The following is a 16,686-nucleotide window of genomic DNA, read 5'->3' as shown; positions in this document are numbered from 1 at the left end:
ATGCCACCTCTTTTTTTCCTACATTATATCCATCTGCTTATACACTCAAGGAACATGCTATACCAGGCAGCATGTCATTGCCAGGGAGCAAAGAGGTTACCCTCCTGCTGCAAATACACTCTACAGAGAATGATGTATCAGCAAAGAAAAGAGAAAGAAAGAGAAAAACCACAAAACCACATTCTGATCAGTATAGTGGTTTTGTCTGTTCTCTCCAAAGGAAGGATTCTGATTTAATTTCATGTATATCAAGTTTGATCCCAGATGACTCAAATTGGTGAAAGATTTTTTAATTGAATAGGTCAGCTGTATGGTTAATTCTTTGGGGAAAGATTAAAGTCTGTAAAGTGCATAGGAAAAATATAATTTTCATTAAAAGACCTTAATGAGCTGTGCAACCTCAAATTTTAAAAGCTCTTTGATTTGCACCCTGGTTCCAGTTAGTCCCCTTCACAACCAGGGGGTTGACATTGCAGGAATAGCACTTGTTATTCTCTGGCTGCCATGCTCTTCTGGGCTCATCAGGGACAGGATGGACACACAAAGCCAGTTTCTAGGCAGTGACAGTCAGTGTAGTGCCTTAAAGTATGTGGAGCTGTAATGAATGCTATCAGCTCTTCCATAATCTCTATTTTTTCCTCTAGAGATCAGAAAAATGATCTCATTGCTGTAGTGCTCACTGGAAGAGGTTTGCAATGATATTGCTGCTGTGGCTAGTTTTAAACTGTTAATGTGTAAACTTTCTTTGGAGCTATAAATATGGGTCATGGTACTTAAAACCAGAACTGTTAAATGACTGACCAATGTAAAGGAATTTCATTACAGTCTTGCTCAAGAGAAACTTGCTGAAACTGAGACAGCTCTTTGAAAATGACTACTGAAAAAATGCTTAAACTATGACACAGGCTTCCCCTTCCCCACAAAAGGCACTTTGGAGAAGCTGTGTTTCATCTTTCCCATTAAAATATGTGAACAATCATAAGGCAACAGAGAAAAAGCAAACAGCCCTTTTTATGGCTCTGTGTAGCGAGCTCTCTGACAAGCTGACCCTGAGCAGCTGCCAGGTATCCAGCCTGGCTGCCACCCCATCCACCTGCTCTCTGCTCTGTACCAGGCTCCTGCTGGCTGGTTCACAAAGAAGCTTCCAGGTGTTTGCTGCCTGCTCTCCTGGCCACATGTTGGCTGCCAGTTACCAGGCTCCTGCTGCCCTGTTCACCTGCTGGCATCTCGCTGCTTTCCTGATGCCCTGAATCCCTTGCTGAGTGGCAGTTGGTATTCTTTCACTGTCTTCAGCTTTTTATACAATTCATTTCTAAATGCATGACTGCATTTTCATATATCTATAATACGCACACACAAATACGCTGGCATCTTCTCTGCCCCTCTGCCTGCTTTTTCTCTGCCCATGAATCTGCTTGAATAAGCTGGTGTGGAGCAGCAGGTTCCATTTAAGATCCCAGCTGCAAGCTGACATTATCACTGGTGTCAGTTTGTAAGCACATCTACAGTAATTGTTGCTGAGACAGCAGGTTTTGCTGTGAGATTCAGCAAGCCCCATGATTTCTCTCCACACGAGAGCTTTAGAAGCAATGCTTACAGTCCTTACAGTTTCTGCATTCCATGTAGAATCTAAAATGTACCCCTGGGATTTTTCCACTCTGCGTACTTTGGAGTGGAGATTTCTCCTATTAACCTAACTGTTTAGAAAGGAAATTAAAGCAAACTAGAACAGATTTCACTAACAAACAGTCATTGCCTCTGTTTTTTTTTGTTGCAGACAAAATGAAAAGCAAAACAAAACACATAAAACACAACTCACCATTTTCCACAACCAATGACACTTTATCAAGTCCAATAGCCTTTATCCTACTCCAAAGATGCTAAATCTCACTGTGAAAATAGGAGTAGCCTTACACTTCTACAGCTACAGAAGCTGTTGAAGTAAGCTATGGGAACTGTTGCTTATGAAACAATAAAGTGAAAAGGAGCAAGATAGCGTTAATGTAAGGCATAGAGTTTGAACACAAGTATTAACATTAGATTGACTGTCCTCCCTTTGCATGAAATCTATGTTCAAGTCGTCTTTGATGGAGCACAGTCTTTAAGGATGTAACAAAGAGGCCATATGGTTAACACTAAAAATACTGTAATACTTGTGTTGTGAGTGATACTATAACGTCCAAAGGCAGAGTTGTTTCAGGTGACACATGCAAAACTACAGCATATATTCTGTGGAAATCTGTGGGGCTGTTTGCAGGGTGAAATTCTGCTGAATATGACAGTGAGTCCTGGGATTCAAATTCAAAAGCTAGATATAGGAGGGTATTTAACACTAGGCTGCAGTATGCAGTATGCATAACATCACAGGCTGCTTGCAAATATGATTGATTTCAGATACAAAGCTTAAGCTGCCCATTGGGAGATTAGTATTTTGGCTAGCTGGCTATTACTGTAATTTCTGATAAGAACTTAGCTTATTTTACCTAGGAGATTTCTAGTGTATCTACAACCACAGGAATGGTTAGAAAAGCTTTAAAGGGCACCACAAGAATAAAAATATATATATAAAGAGTAGATCAGACTTAAAACATGTATATTTGTTGGTTGTGTTGGGGTTTTTTGGGAGGGTTATTAGTGGGTTTTGCACGTCTTTGACCAGTTGAGTGAGGCAGTTTCATAGGTATTACATTTATTGGTCATCAAATAGAGTTGCTCATATGCTGCACGTTCCTGTCAAGCCTGGAGAAAAATACATCCACCCAACCTTGTGGAATTTTGTCATATGGACACAGACATCACAGCCTTGATTTGGCAGTTAAGTTATAAGGGTCAAATTTATAATGAGTGAATAGATCAAGTACTTTTGCAGAGAGAGATATCACACTGTGCAAACAGTCCTTGGAAGACTGTCTTCCCCACTGGATCAGAAAAAGGAAGGACAAGTTTGCAAGGAGCATCACATCCATGTGCTGAGCCACGCAGTCAAATCTTGTCTGCTCTTCATCTTTGCAAGTGCAGTGACTTTATGGCTGTAGACTTAAGATATACTTCTGTGGATGTAGATAAGACCACTCAAGCCCCTGTTAACTTAAAAATGGGAAACTCTGTAACCTCTCTGAGTTGGTGTCTGCACCTGACAGATTTATTTACAGGTGTTATACAATCCAAACGTCACCTAGAGTGCAGAGACAGCTGCTTTAATCAGGTAGAGACAGATGACTGCTTTAATGACTAGGGCACAGAAACTCAGAGAGGCTCATAGAACCTTTTATTTTATTCTTCATTGTTTTATTCCACATCCAGAGGAACTTTTTTAAAGTATCTGTAAGAGAATGAAGCTAGTTTACTCCACATGTTGTGATGGAAATGAATGTTTTCTTAAACATGATCTCTGAAAATTACTTTCTACAAGACATGTCTGACTAAGCATTTTGTGAAAGTTCATTTAACCTTCACAAATAAATATTAAATAGAATTTTGGCAAACTGTAAAAACACTTCTAACTAAAACTGATATTTGCCTAATTAAAAAAACCCAACAAAACAAAACTAGGAGACAAGAGTCTTTCCTGAATAATTTACAAATCTTTAAACAACTATTATCATGTAAAATGCAAACAGTGCTAATGTCTATGATAAAACTCCAAATCCACACAAAACTGTGGGGTTTTTTTCCCAAAATAATGAATCTTATGAATTTATAAATAAATAAAGCTAGAAAAAGAAATAATCATAGAATCATAGAATAATAGAATGGTTTGGGCTGGAAGGGACCTTTAAAAATAATTTAGCCCAATGCCCTTGCAATAAACAGGAACATCTTCAGATAGAACAGGTTGCTCATAGTCCTGTCCACCCTGACCTTGAATGTTTCCAGGGTTGGGGCATCCACCATCTCTCTGGGCAGCTTGTGGCAGTGTTTTACCTCATTGCAAAAAAATTACTTCCTTACATCTAGTCTAAACCTGTCTTCTTTTGGTATGAAATCATTATCCCTTGTCCTGCAAAGATAACCCCCAAAATTCTATTACTAGTATTATACATTAAAAGACATCTTTTTCAGCATTTTCAGCTCCTTGTAATTTGAATCTAAAATTTGCACAAGCAATGGCTACTTGCATGTACTTGCCACCTCTCATTCATATTGACTGAAAGTAAGAAAAGATTAATGGTTGTTTAGAATGGATATCATTAATGACTAGATCTTAATTTATGACTACAAAATTGAAGGCAACAACCTGAAACAGACCCTATGCAAATGGACTTTAAATGTGCATATGGCATGCACATATATGCATATGGTAAAGACTAGGTAGCCTAATTTCACTTCTGTTAAAGCCCCCTATTGCACATACATTGGTGGCTCAGTACACAGCAGAAATGATACAGTAGATCCTTAAATATTAATGAAAAATAGCTGTTATCTTATCCTGCTGCAGTATGTCCCACTGGCTCCACAGTCACAGAGGTATTAGATCTAAAATGAGCTGATGAAAACCAAAACAATTGCTCCAGCTGCCCCCACCTCTAACTACTAAAATGCCTACTTGTAATATGTCTTTCTATATTTTAAATTTCCCTAAGCTAAGCAGGCAATTTCACTTCTTATTAATTGGCAATATAACTTGACATTTTCCTTCTGAACTGTGAAATAATAAAAAGTATTTTAAAAGAAAAATAGAATTTCCTAGTTGTTCAGAATTCACATCTCTTTCAATGCTCATATTTCCTGCTCATCTCTGTGAACTTCACAATAGTCTTAACCACCTTACTCAGACCTCTGCTAGTTTTCCATCTGTAAAGGCTTTAAATGTTGACCGACTGTGTGACTCCTACTCCTCTAGGTTACCTCTCTACCATTCCTCTCTCAGTGGATTTTTCTTGCTAATGTATTGCAGCAAGTTTGTTCAGCAGAGTTCCTTATGCTGGTTTTAGGTTTTTTACATGAAAAAGAACTTACTTTTCAGTACAGGATACCAGAGAGACAGAAGCGTCTTTGGGAAAAGAGACAAAGGGAAAAAAAACTGCATTCAATATCTTAGCAGCAGCACTGCAGGAGCAAACTTCTGTGCGTAAATTTATACTTAATACTCAGTGGATCTTAATCAAATGTTGTAGATATGTTGTGCTTGGCTTCTGGGTTTGTAATGAAAAGAGCTTTGTGCAGACAGAATTTAGATTAACATCGCCTTCTTTTTTCCCAGATAATATTCGGAGTTGTCATTTCTGCAGAAAGGAAGTCTAAACTCAAATGTGTAATAGGAACACAAAAATATTGCATTTGATAAACAAAGACTGTGATCTATTGAAATGTAACTTCAGTAAAAGGGAGCATTTTCTTTGCCTGTTACGTACAATGAAAGGTGCTTTCCCTTGAATGCCCCTATTCTCTCACCCTCCTAGCCCTGGAGGCTCTGTTCTCCACTATCTGCAAATATGGAATGATGAGTGGAAGGTCAAAACTGGCATCATTGGGAATATAAAGAAAGCATATTTTATCTGCAGGTTAACATTCAAACTGCCTGCATTGTTTTTTGGTATTTTAAAATGGGAACCTCATGGTATCCTGAGAGTTTCTTTAATGAATTTTTATGGCATCGAGACCCTTCTATGCTTGAAGGCTTTTTCTTTTCTTGACTCCCAGGGTACAAAGACACTTGCAAGTTTAAAACAGTCTGTAATAATATGATGTCACCAGCTCTTGTTAAAGAACAAGTTTTATGCTGGTAGAGGAACTGATCAGGGCAATTCCTGAGGAAAGAACTGTCCGTTCTTCCCAGACTTCCTCTCCATAGCAGCTCCATCATATATCCTGGGCTACACCGTTCCACTCCCCAGACATCTCTGTGAAGTTCTACCCTTGGGATGTTTACAGGCACACCATTCATTTCTCCATCCAGAAAATAAGTGGTCATGTAGCAGTGCTGCAAATATGGAAATGCATCCCTTTAGCAATGCCTTAGGTTTTAACTTTTATATTTTTCAAATCCTGTACTGTCTAGTGTGTAACTCTGAAGTTTCTTGTGGCCTGTTAGCTGCTGTTCTCTCATGCTGGTTAGATATAACAAGCCTCGCTAGGTTGCCACCTCAAGGATACCAGGCCCCAAAATATGTAAACTAAAAGCCTCTGAAGGGGGAAAACATGGGGTAATTACATAATGAACTGAGGTTATAATTGGACAATTAACCCTGATATGTAAACTTACAAAATATCAATGTTTGATAAACATATCAAACTTACATTTTTGTAATCAAACTTACAAAAGTGTGAAGAACGCATGACCCAGGGTCCATCTTGGGTGTAGCCTTTTGACTGCCCAAGGTGTACCTTGAAGGCCCTTCAAATAAATACCTCCTTTTATTCTCTTATTCTTGTCTAGTCTCTGTGTTTTAGGTGGCCACCTTAGGCATCATTATTGTGTGACAAGCCAACCTGGCACGAAGTTCTGCCTCATGATGACCTTCAGGGAGTAAAAATAACAAGCACTATGAGAAAAAAAAAAAGAACATGTTAGAAATTGGGTTTTTTTTCAGAATTGTAAGATGGAAGAAGGAGGCAAAACAAGTTTTATGCTGGTATTTTTTTTTATGGTTTTGTTGCCTTATATACTTACATATTTACAAGGATCAAGTTATAATATTTGTATTTGCCTGAGCTCTAAAAATAGCTATACTCTCTATATTCTTAATTTTCCTTTACTGCTGTTACTGTTCACCTGTAAATGTATCTACTCTTCTGGCTGCTGTTGGAACGTAAAGAACATAATTCATTCTACAGCTAAAAACCTCTTAAAGCTTTAAGCTTAAATGTATCCATAGTGTTGTCTATGTTTATTTGTTTTTGCACCACAGTTACCTGTTTGCTTAAATATCACACCTCCAGTACTTACACTGTTTAAAAACAGCAGCTATAGCTCATTTAGGCCTCTTTCTAGACTAGATAAACCAATACATTTTAATCTCCTCACAAGACACAATCTTCTTCTCTGCAGGACTTTGCAACCGTTTACCTACTAATTTTCCCATCAAAGTTCATTTTTCTTGCTTCAAAATGCTTTCTGAATATGTCTATTCACAGAATCATGGAACAGCCCAAGTGTGAAGGGATCTCAAAAGTTCACTTTGTCCCATCTTTCATAGGAACAGGAGCCAGATGAAGTCATCTAACACAGTGTCTAGTTGCATCTTGAAATCTTCCAGTGGATAGGGACACCACCACCATGTCCCTGAGTAGGTTGTTCAAGTGAATGCTTATTCTTTCTGTAAGGAAATGTCTTTCTTATACATAAATGAAACCTCTACCAGTGGAGCTTGTAGCTTTTGCTTCTTGTCTTCTCCATGTGGCTCCTCATGAAGACAGAGCCTCCATTCTCTTTGCAGCCATCTTTAAATACTGGAAAACTGATGTGGTCTCTCCTGTGATAATCCTTCCCTTCTCCAGGGAGAAAAGTCCTAACTCCTTCAGCTGATAGATTCAATTTACAAGATGACAATTAGAATGTGTTCAGCTACCTATTTTTCTGCCTTTATGGCTAGCAAAACCCATCTATTGCTTTATTACTTCTTTTCATTCTTTAGAGGAAGTTTTGCATCACAGTTCCTGACTGCAAAGAGACACTATAAAAATTGCAAAAAGAGAAGAAAAGTTAAAAAAAAAAAATCTATACTTCTTATTTGCAACTCTGAAAAGTTCTGAAAGAGTCCTGAAATAGCCCCTGAACCTAGACTATAAAGGCTTACAGAGCTACAAAGAATGTTCTAAGTTTTCCCCAAGAGGTTGCGAGAAATCTGTTTTTGAGTACAAGAAACATGTGCCTTGCATGCATGTGTGGAGAAGTGAGAAATGTTCAGACTGAGCTGCTTCTTAAAGCTAATTTCCCTTGATTATAATAAATACCACTTTTTTTTTTCCGTCTAAGCTTCCTACACCAAACTTTCAAACCAAAGACATTATTTGAGTAGGCAGAGATGTACCTACTGCTCTGATAGCTACTTTCAACATCTGGAATTTAGCCCATACACAATTTCAATGAATTTATTTATATTTGCACTAATATACTGTCCAATATTTGCCAGCTTTACTTTGTCTATAAAGATACCATTACAGGATTTGTAGGACATTCTCTCTAATATTAAATAGAAATAAAGAAACATTAATGTAACATTGAGTCTGAGTAATCAAGCATACGCAAGTCAGGAGATTCAAAATATGATGGTATGCAGTGCTAACTCAATTTAAATTGCCCATCTTGTAATTTTGTGTCATGCATTATTCAAATTCATACTTAAAGGTGGAAACAATGTAAACCACGATTGTTCAAATAGGCTATGCAGAGAGAGTAATTTCACTTCACAGTCTAGATGAGATCTAAAAAGACAGTGCTCAAATCCAAAAGGTTAAATTCAGACTAGGAGATGGATTTTAAAATCACTATAAATGTTATAGTTTATGACACTAAGATGTCTGAATTATTCCTATGAGATTTCTGTCCAAGCTGTCAGAGAGTTTATATTTATAAAGCTACTATGGAAAATATGAAAACAAAGGAAGTGTGGTATTTCAGATAACCCGAGCTTTCTCAAATATCTTTGAATCTAATATGCAAAGTGAAATGTAGCCTTTAACTTTCTAATATCACCTTCTTTTATGCCTTAGAAGTAATTACCCAAGAATATTATCTTGTCATAGAAACAAGGTGATTTCAGTAAAGCCAAACTTTGAACATTACCATGTCAAAAATCAAACCAAAATTGCCTCTGCTTAGAAATATCAAATGTCTAAAACTTGCTTAACAGAGGTAAGGTTTCAGTTGCCTATATATAGGCAATTAATAGCAGTTTAGATACTCTGGGATATTTTCCTTCTATCTCAGCTGATTCTTTACAGCAGCATTAGTCTTTCATATGTCCCAGGTCCCATCTGTCAGCCCTTTGATATGTCTCTGATACCCTGGAGCATTTGAAGAGATTTCTTGACACTTGCACTGGATGAATCCTTCTCTGGTTGCTAAATTTAGGAAAATTCCTACAGTCAGCCTTAGTTCTTTCAAACATTCATATTTTAGCTTAAATCTTAGGATGAGATCCATATTCATTTTAGAAGTTGTCTAATGTGTATCTTAGACCCTCAATTTCTCAGCCTGTAAAGAAGACAAGATGATTGAAGAAGCTTGAACATTTCCATACTACATTATTTCTCACATAGCAGCATGCATACAAAAAGCTCTGATAGCTTCCTAAAAACTTTTGAGTCTGTGAAGATGATAAAGCTAATGTAACCTTATCCACTCTTCAGGGCTTATTTAAGGCTTAATTCTATGTTCGTACTTTCCTTTTATGTCCTCTTTCCATGTACAAAACCAGTAGCAGGACTCTGGAGCTGAAAGAATGTGGAGAAAGGCCATGGTAGAGCTAAATTCTCTGCCCTCACAAATGGATTCAGCCTGATTAATTCCAGGGAAATTGCTTCAGTGATTCAAACAGTTATTCTGGAATGACACTGGTGTATATGAGACCAGTATGTAATCCAGTATTTACTGTTTGTGCACATACTGCAGCAAATGGGATGGTGATGCTACTGCTCTGTATGAAGGTACCACAGAATATTAAACTGAATACTACGAATAGCCCTCTAGCTTCATGATCTGCAGAATATTCAGATAACAGCAAACAATTTATTTTTTAAAATCAAACTGCTAGTGCCTGCCTTTACAGTTGTCATATACCCTTCTCATTCAAGGAAACATAATTTTCTCCTGCAAGGCAGCAGAATTTCTGCCTCAGGCTGGGCATGGATCAACAACAAATGTTATAGCCCGTACTATAATTTTATAAACTATCATGTTTTGGAAAACTGAGTTTAAGCTATAATCTGTGATGAAGTAACTGTTCCTCCAAGGAAAGACACAGTAATGGGCAATATCAGGAACCTTTGGGGAATTTTAGTATTCTGGGACTTCTAAAGTCAAAGAAACATCCACTGGAGAAATTAACCAAACAAATATAACTTTTCTCCCACAAAAGCAGTATAATTAGATGGACTTAGGAAAGTCTGGAATGATACCCACCATTCTAATTCATATAACACAGGTTTAAATGCTTCCTTAAATCTATTTAATAAAATAGATTGTTCAGCTATGCTAGAAATATATTCTGGTACTTTACAGAGCTGTTTTTACATTCATTGTCATTTATAACAATATTTTGTCACAAGGGGAATCCTTAGGCACTTGTGTGTCATTAGCAGTGTGGTAAGAGAAAAAGTAAAGCTATTTCAGGCTAGGCTAAAGAGTGGAATATCATAACTTCACTAAGACAATAAGATGTATTTATTAAAGACTGTATCTCTACTATAGCCATTACCATATAACCCATTACCTCTTTCTCACGATCAGACTTGATACACACTTGCATAACCATCTGTTATTATGTATTTTCTTTCATGAAAATAAAATGAAGATATTACATATTAATTATATTTGGCTGAAACACCTCAAAAATATTTCAATTTTGATTTAAATAAGTCAGTGTTGTAACATGTTGCAGCTGAAAAAGCATTTCACTAAAACACTGGTAATTGTTATTTAATGGGTCTTCAAGTTTTATTAAAACTTAGAAGGATTTGATACTGATTTGACTCTCTCTTGTCACAGGTTCTGTGTTTGATGATATGAGTACATCTATGAGGTACATCTATGTTTAAAGCTCTTAACTGTTGAATTAGGGACATATAACCTCAAATATACCTTGAAGCCTAATATCAATTTCGACAGAGATGTGCCAAGGCCCAAGCTGGTACCTCCACTGAAAAAAAACCCCAAGTTCTTGTAATTAGAGAAGCTGTGATCTGAAAGCTTACTCCTATGGAGAGATGTAAATTTACTTTTGAAGTTACTTATTTAGGTATGATTCCTTTTTAAAAAAGGGGGAGAATGGAAAATCTTGAAACAAGGGCCCAGCAACAGCAAAAAATATTTTAAATTTTCATTACAATGCAAAATCACATTCTTATACCTTGATGAATGACATGGAATTCAGTACTTGTCCTCTGGCCTTCTGTTAACCTCACAACAACTTAATGAAACAAATTAGGAATATCAAAATTGCTCTGGCTGCAAGTCATATTAGTTAGCCTCATCTTTCAAAGACAAGAGGTTATTATGTCCAGTGAGTTTTACAGAACTGTGTGATTTTTAGATCAATGGACATTTCTTGCTCTTAGAAGCAGCTCAGCAGGATCTTTCTTTAACGCGGCGATGGATCTGCAACTTGAAGCCAGTGTCTGACATTGCTATCATTGTTCACTGTATTTCGGTGATTTGTACTACCTGATTTCTGTGAGGTAGCACATGGGAAAACATGCTAGGCATTCTCAGAGAGGTGGCCAGCTTCAAAGCTCCTTAGAGATTACCTCTGGTCTCTGATATGTGGCCCCATGCCCCAACATATGAGCAAGTAGATAAGTCGTACATCCTGCAGTTTTTAGCATAGTAAAGTATTCTTTCCATCTGCTCCAAGATCTCAGAACAAGCCAAGTAACATCAATAAAAAGACTGGATTATCAGTTAATTTTCTTTGGGTATTAGGTGCTGATTTTGAGGAGTGCATAATGTTTCACTACCTGTAAGAGTGGCTAATAATTGATAACTTCTCATTTTTGCTGACCACCATACAATGTATTCCCCTTCATGGAAGTATATTGCAGTTCAAGTCCCCCTTTAAGGGATGAAGATGAATGGAAACAAATGGATATTCTGATTTCAAGAAAATGAGTAACCAGGATTAAAAAGCTGCATAAAAACTTTATTTTATGTGACTTGTTTAATTAATTTGTCTTGTTTTCATGACAATAGCATTGATCATAAAGTATTAATTTGATATTAATGCAGACATCATATGCACTTCTGTCAGAACTCATCTGTAATTCAGTATTAGCTAAATGTACCATTAAAAGAAAGAGTTACTCATAAAAAATGTTGGGTTAGTGAATTTGCTTTTACTTTATATTCTTCTTTTCCCATTATAGAATCTTTTCATCTGAAAATGAAAGGTTTAAAAGTGTTAAAGAAGCATAAAATGCATCCATTTACAAATTTAACATTCCTTAAATTGTTCAGATTTTGTGCTTTCATAATCTAAATCTTAGAGAATTACCTAAAAAAGGTTGTATTTGGAACAATCAAATCAGCAAAAGAAGTGCATTAAGTTGCTGAAATACAGGATCAGCACTGAATTTTGTACCCTAACTGTGCTCTCTAGCCAGTTTCTTCCCTGATTTAATAGACATATACTTTTGTTTCCTTTCTGTAAAAGCGTTAAGAAAAATCATACATTTACTAAGACTAGATGTTTGGAATTGTCAACATCATACTTAAGAGCTGAGTCAAATTCCTATTATGTATGGATTACAATAAAAATAATCTTTTCAAGCAGTCAAAGCCAAAACCTGGTGTGATGTATCTCAGCATCTTTCCATTGCTTTCAGTGGTATTCTACTAATTTATAAGTCACTTCTCTAGGGGGTTTAGTGTCTCAAGTGTTAAAACTCATGTAAGTTGAACACTAATTTATACCTGCATAGGCTCATATCCTGTTAGCATTTATAAAGGGGATATATTCAATCCCACAGGAATTTGGGACATACCTTCTTTGAGTTCACTATGCAGATAAGAGAAAGAGTATTTGAGCAGTATATCATTGAGTGTATGGCATTACATTCACCTGAATCACCCTTCAAGCACACCTCTCTGCTCAGTGTGCAAGTCTGGTACAACAAACATTTTCATGAGGAAAAGATTTTTATCACTCCAATAGGGTAGGCCAACACTCAGCAAACCATTGGATTGTGGATCACTTGTTCTTCTGGGGTTCAGTTCTACTTTTTCCCTCTCCATTTCATTGTAATTATTGTTGTTGTTGTTGATTATTATTATTATTATTATTATTAACTTTATTTCAATCTTAAACTGCTCTTATCTCAACCCATGGGTTTTACTTTTTCCCTATTCTACTCCCCATCCCACCAGAGGGAGGTGGGGAATGACAAGGCAATAAAGGAGAAAAAATCAAGTAAAGAAAGAAATTTAGGATTTATGTTTATATCTAATGCATTACTCTCTGCTAATTCATGTGGTCATCTTTTGCAGAATGATTATTTTACCACATGCTTCCCACATTTGCAAAAATATCCCCCAGGCAAATAGGTATGTCACTCACTGTATGTGTATTTAGATGGTACTTACCACAATTCTTTCACTCAGATTATTTCCTGTGGGTTTCCAGAGACTAAGACATGATATCTCACAAGAAAAATCTGTGTGAATAATGGTACCCTGCAAAACAACTACCCAAAAGAGCAGTTTCCAGAAAAAGAAGTTGACATGTAAGCATCACAGTACCAAACACAAGGAAATGTACCTGCAGGAAGATGGGTATCCCCCCAGAAATACTTGTGTAACTCTCTGTCTGTCCAAAATTCTTCACTCTGGCTTTCACATTTGACAAAGAGACCATTAAAAGTGTAAACTACATAAGCGTTTTAAGTATTTGGTTTAAATTATTATTTGGACAACCTTATTTATTTTAGCTTCCTTTTATAATCTGCAAATAAGAGAGAGAGGCTTGCTGACCTGATTTACTGTGATGGAGGGCAGGACTCAGAACACTCAGTTTCAAATCATTCAAGTATCAGGTGTGTGGGATACCTTCACTGAGCTTGCAGTGGGATGAACTGTCTGTGTTAGGTGCCTTTCTCTGCCATTTGACAGCCAATGGAGCCTAAGCCTCTCAGTGAAATGCTGATTTCAGGCCAGATAAATTATGACTTCATGTGTAAATATTTCACACATTGATATAAACCTAACTTTTCTGACAGCCATAGATATTTTTTTTAAATTTTAATGTGAATAATTCTGGGCTAATGAAGAGTGCTTTCTAGGTCGTAAATGCATACTGTTGACAGAAATAACATTCTTCAAGTATCCAATGACAGAGAAAATAAAAAAGATTCTGAGCACTTATGTAAAATTTGCTTAAATTTTTGCATTTAGCATTGACATTCAGAAAGTTTGCTGTCTGGTCCATGCTGTCACCTCTCCCCTAGCCCTCATTTAATGAAGAGAGACGAGCATCTCCAGGGGGTGATTCATGCCACCTATCCATGTTCCTGTACTGGTGAGGATGATTCATCACCACAGTTCCTTCAGCTTGCAGCCTCATTATGGCAAAACCACTACAGAGACCCAAAGACAGACATTGACCCAAAAACTTGCCATGTTCACATACTCTCTAGGCTATTCTGCATCCAAAAGGTAAAGATCTCCAATACTTAAAACTGTTCACACAGGGAAAAATAAAAACCCTTTATAAATGTGAATAAGGAGTCTATCCAAGGAACACTGGAAAACATTTATAGAAAGCCAATAATCAGAAAAATGAGGAAATTACAGAAGACATTTACAAAATCTTTCCATAGCATTCTTTGAGGGTTTCTAAGTATCTCCACTAATTTCTCTCAAAGGAAGAAGTTTTAATAGTATGCAATTCCAAACAGATGAAGAAAAATGTTTAAACATATTATCACTATAACTTTTACTAAATTACTATTACTCTTACCATTCCACATATTTGTGCAGGAAAGACATAAATGTATTAAAATATTTACAAAACAAATTTCATTTCTGTATAGGGTTTTGCAAGACTACAATGCTAAATGAATGTATTAAATATTCTTTTATACCAACATGGATTGAAAATAGTACATGTACTGAAACCTTAGAAATAATTGTTGATGTTTACATCCATGACTTGAAATTTCTCAAGACAAGATCATCGTAAAACATTTTAGATAAATCTTATTTGAGTAACTGGTTTCTTAAATTCCTTGGCCTGTCCTAAAATCTGCACTATGAACCTCAATACATGGGCTGGATTACAAGGTGACTGAACTCTATACCTGTAGTTTGTCTTTATTATCTCTGAACCACACAGCTTCTTATTGCATTACTCTTTGGGTGAACAGCTGTTCAATACTAACATGACCATTTTAGATACTACCACAAATTGAGTATCATGGGAAGTTTCTTTAAATGAGGAAAACTATGAAACTATTTAGAAATGGTAAGCAAAATATGATGAAATCCAAATTTCCCCAGCAGCTGCACATCACACACAGTTGAATGCTTGCTGCAAAACTACCTTAAAAGAATGTGAAATATTTACATTTGGTAAGAAATTGCACAGAGCTGCAATGGTCAGAAGTCCTCCAGGGAAGGAAATGTTTCCTATATTTGACGCCACTTTTTTGCAGCTGCCTTATCAATTTTCTTTAGATCTTAAATGTTAATCAGATGATGCAGTATTCAAAAGCCTGCCTGCATGTCTTCAGGCATCTTTATCATATTAGACCAACTCTGAATACATATTCTAGAATATATTGAAGGAGCCTTAAAAATGAGATGAGTCTCCTTTTCTGGTAATGTACCTGTAAGTATGATTAATATTAATGCATTTTAAGAGTGCATTGAATATGTTATATATTTCTTGAAGCAAAACTGTGCATTCAGTACTGTTGGAATAGCCATGTATCTCACAAACAAGTGTTCAGGTTTCAGTAAGAGACACCATTTGCATGCCTTTGTAACTGATGCTGGCAAATTAATTCAGTGAGCAAAAAATATACTCAGGTCATTTGGGTTATTTTCCAAAATCACAGGCTGTCCATGATTAATTTAAATATTCAAGTTTATTATTAATCAAACTTTATATTTGGGTTTCATTCCTTGTCAGGTATTTGAATCATGTTCATTGTCTGCATTTGGGTACCAACAGCTGTAGGGCAATGTTTCAGCTTGTTTCTACTTGGTTCATCTAAACAAAAAATAACATAAGAGGAAACTTGAGAAGGTAGCTCAATGTTTAAGTATTTTGGAGAGGGATGGTGAAAATAAGTAAACAGACGGGAGAAAATGAAATAGCAAGAGGAAGTAACTGAAAGGGCAATAAATGATTTCTTTTTCCCAGTCAGACCACTTGCACGAATATATTTCTTGAAAGAGAAAAACCATAAAACTTAATTCATTTTATGTACACTTTAATATTTTATATAGACCCTAATATTTTTTCTCACCATCACAGAAAGAAAAATTTACCAATTTCCAGAATGCTTGAAAACAGAGACTGCAATCAGATTTCTGCCTGCTTTAACAGCTTTTCTGTTAGGATGGAAACACAGGGAAGGGGGAAAATCTATTGCATGGGTCTTTCAGGCAGTAGCCTATCTAAAATACTTTTAAAAGTCCATTGTTGAAACTGTCGAAAGAAAATACAGGAAGCACATAATAAAATAAAAAAGGACTTTTGCTGAATAATTTCAAGAGACTTGAATATTTTCTTTTAGCTCAGAAAATTAAATAGTGAATGTCAATCATGTTCAAATGGAAAACAGTACAGCGTAGCATCATAGAATCATTACGGTTGGAAAAGACCTCCAAGGTCATCAAGTTCAACCCTTGCATGTATATAGACCCACAGTGTCAGTTTGTATAAACAGCAAAACTCCACCTGTGTCAATGGAGTTTATTAAATTTATACTGAATGGTAATCTTCCCTGAAACACATTATAAATAAATTTCATTAGCAGAACCAAAAACAGAGTCAGAACATTTTCTTACAGAGGTCTTTGTAGGGA

This window comes from Corvus brachyrhynchos, unplaced genomic scaffold (genome assembly GCF_000691975.1).
Source record: "Corvus brachyrhynchos isolate BGI_N302 unplaced genomic scaffold, ASM69197v1 scaffold14, whole genome shotgun sequence".
NCBI classification, from domain to species: Eukaryota; Metazoa; Chordata; class Aves; order Passeriformes; family Corvidae; genus Corvus; species Corvus brachyrhynchos.
This window is presented reverse-complemented; position numbering follows the sequence as displayed.